We start from the raw sequence: 3,262 nt of genomic DNA, 5'->3' as shown, positions 1-3,262 counted from the left end.
ACTCCCAGGTGGGCCATCATCCTGTGGTGCTTTTCTCTATTCTCCATGGGTAAAGTTGTTTATTTGATTAATCCCCATGCATGTACCTGGATGATTCCATTGAAGGTGCTATATTTACTCACCTCTTCCACTCTTCTCTGTGAGAGCCACACACACTAGCTGCTTTTAGTCGGCCATCTTAGCCACCTCTCTCGTTAATTGTTTTCTGGTTGTTTTGTAGAACCTTTGTTCCTTTCTTCCTCTCTTGCTGTCTTTGTTTATGATTAGGTGATTTTCTCTAGTGGTATGCTTTGATTTCTTGTCTTTTATTTATAAATTTTATTTTAATCTTCATACTAAATTTTTAAATAATTTATACACCACCTTTACAGTATTAGACTGTTCTGAATTTGACCTTGCACTGACTTTTACCAGTGAGTTTTACACTATCACATGTTTTAGTGTTGCTATTTAGCATTTTCTTAAAATTAAACTTGAAGAATTCTCTTTAGCATTTGTTGAAAAACAGGTCTGGTGGTGATGATATCCTTCAGCTTTTGTTTGGGAAAGTATTTATTTCTCCTTTATTACTGAAGAACAGCTTTTCCAGAGGAAGTATTTTTGTTGGCAGGGTTTTTTCTTCATCATTTTGAATATATCATCTCACTCTCTCTTGTTCTGCAAGGTTTCTGCTATGAAATCCATTGTGGGTTACCTCCCTGTGCCAAAGTGAGCAGTAGCCAACACATCAGAGTGGGAGTCTTATTATAAAACCGAGGGTGATGAAGAAGCAGCAGAAGAAGAGGACCTTGAAGCAAGTGAATACTAGAAATATTCAGGAAGCAATAGTTTAATTTTTTTTGGTTGATGCCTCCAGGGCTATGATTGAATCTCAGAGTGAAGGTGAGTTGACTCCTTTTGACATGAGCATCCAGTGTATCCAAAGTGTGTACATGAGTAAGATCATAAGCAGTGATCAAGATCTTTATGATACTGAGAAAGACAAAAATTCAGTGAATTTTAAAAATATTTACGTCTTACAGGAGTTGGATAATCCAGGTGCAAAAACAATTCTAAAGCTTGACCAGTTTAAGGGGCAGCAGGGACAAAAATGTTTCCAAGACCTGATGGGCCATGGATCTGACTACTCATTCAGTGAAGTTCTGTGGGTCTGTGCCGGACTCTTTAGTGATGTCCAGTTCAAGATGAGTCATAACAAAATCATGCTGTTCACCAATGAAGACAACCCTCATGGCAATGACAGTGTTAAGGCCTGCCAGGCCAGGACCAAAGCCAGTGATCTATGAGATATAGGCATCTTCCTTGACTTGATGCCCCTGAAGAAACCTGGGGGCTTTGACATATCCTTGTTCTACAGAGATATCATCAGCATGGCAAAGGATGAGGACCTCATCCTTTGAGAAATCCAGTTCACTTTGAGGAATCCAGCAAGCTAGAAGACCTGTTGCAGAAGGTTCGTGCCAAGGAGACCAGGAAATGAGCGCTCAGCAGGTTAAAGCTGAAGCTCAACAAAGACACAGTGATCTCTGTGGGCATTTACAATTCTTGTCCAGAAGGCTCTCAAGCCTCCTCCAATAAAACTCTATTGGAAAACAAATGAACCAGTGAAAACCAAGTCCCGGAAATTTAATATTAATACCGGCAGTTTGCTTCTGCCTAGCTATACCAAGAGGTCTCAGATCTATGGGAGTCATCAGATTATACTGGAGAAAGAGGAAACAGAAGAGCTAAAATGGTTTGATGAACCAGCTTTGATGCTCATGGTTTTCAAGCCCTTGGTAATGCTGAAGGAGCACCATTACCTGAGGCCCTCCTTGTTCACGTACCCTGAGGAGTTGCTGGTGAATGGGAGTTCAACCCTGTTCAGTACTCTGCTCATCAAGTGTCTGGAGAAGGTGGTCATAGCATTGTGCAGATACACACCCCACAGGAACATCCCCCCTTATTTTGTGGCTTTGGTGTCACAGGAAGAGGAATTGGATGACCAGAAAATTCAGGTGACTACTCCAGGTTTCCAGCTGGTCTTTTTACCCTTTGCTGATGACAAAAGGAAGGTGCCCTTTACTGAAAAAGTCATGGCAACTCCAGAGCAGGTGGACAACATGAAGGCTATCATTCAGAAGCTCTGCTTCACATACAGAAGTGACAGCTTTGAGAACCCCGTGCTGCAGCAGCACTTCGGGAACCTGGAGCCCTTGATCTTGTATTTGATGGAGCCTGAACAAGCAGTGGACCTTATATTACCAAAGGTTGAAGAAATGAATAAAAGACTGGGCTCCATGGTGAATGAGTTTAAGGAGCTTGTCTACTCACCAGCTTATAATCCTGAAGGGAAAATTACCAAGAGAAAACGCAATAATGAAGGTTCCAGAAGCAAAAGGCCCAAGTGGAGTATTCAGAAGAGGAGCTGAAGACCCACATCAGCAAGAGCACATTGGGAAAGTTCACTGTGCCCATGATGAAAGAAGCCTGCCTGGAGTACTGGCTGAAGAAGCAGGAGCTCCTAGAAGCCCTCACCAAGCACTTCCAGGACTGACCAGAGGCCGCGCCTCTGGCCGCCCTTCCACACTGTGGCCAGGCTGCCTGGCCTTGTTCTCAGCCAGTTAAAACATGTTTCTCCTGAGCTAGGAAGAGTCTGCCCAACAGAAGTCGAGGGACTTTACGTTTATGAGGCTTTCTGTTGTCATGGTGATGGTGTAGCCCTCCCACTTTGCTGTTCCCTACTCTATCGTCTGAATAAAGAGCCCCAACTTTGTACTATTAAAAAAAAAAAATGAAAACAACATTGCTAGCTTTATTGGAATTTCCTCATACATAATATGTTTCTTTTCTTGTGCTGTTTCTAGAATCCTTTCTTTGTCTTCGATATTCAATAGTATGATTCTGTTTTTTTCTTGGTGTTTTCTTGTTTGGTTTGAATATAATTGGAAACTTTTGACCTTCTCGTACCTGGATATTTACATCTTTCTACAGATTTGGAAAGTTTTCTACTATTACTTCTTTAAATACATTTTCTGGCCCGTTGTCTCTCTCTTCTTTTTATTTTAGTCCTATAATCTGAACATTTGCTCTTGATGTTGTATTATAAGTCTCATAAGCTTTCCTCATTTGTTTTTATCCTTTTTTTCTCCTCTGATTATGTATCTTCAAATAACCTGTGTTCAGGTTCACAGATTTTTTTCTTTTGCTTGAACAGTTCTGCTGTTGATACTCTATCACACTTTTCATTTTGTTTTTTATTTCTGGCTTCAGAATTTGTTTG

At 41.0% G+C, this 3,262-nt stretch overlaps 1 pseudogene; it reads left to right on the top strand.

Annotated features, from left to right (window-relative positions):
- Positions 1 to 563: 563 nt before the first annotated feature.
- Positions 564 to 2,536, top strand: LOC100436247 (X-ray repair cross-complementing protein 6-like; annotated as a pseudogene).
- Positions 2,537 to 3,262: the final 726 nt, after the last annotated feature.

This window comes from Pongo abelii, chromosome X (genome assembly GCF_028885655.2).
Source record: "Pongo abelii isolate AG06213 chromosome X, NHGRI_mPonAbe1-v2.0_pri, whole genome shotgun sequence".
Taxonomy (NCBI): Eukaryota; Metazoa; Chordata; class Mammalia; order Primates; family Hominidae; genus Pongo; species Pongo abelii.
The sequence above is the reverse complement of the archived record's forward strand: the minus strand, read 5'-3'. Positions and strand labels throughout refer to the sequence as shown.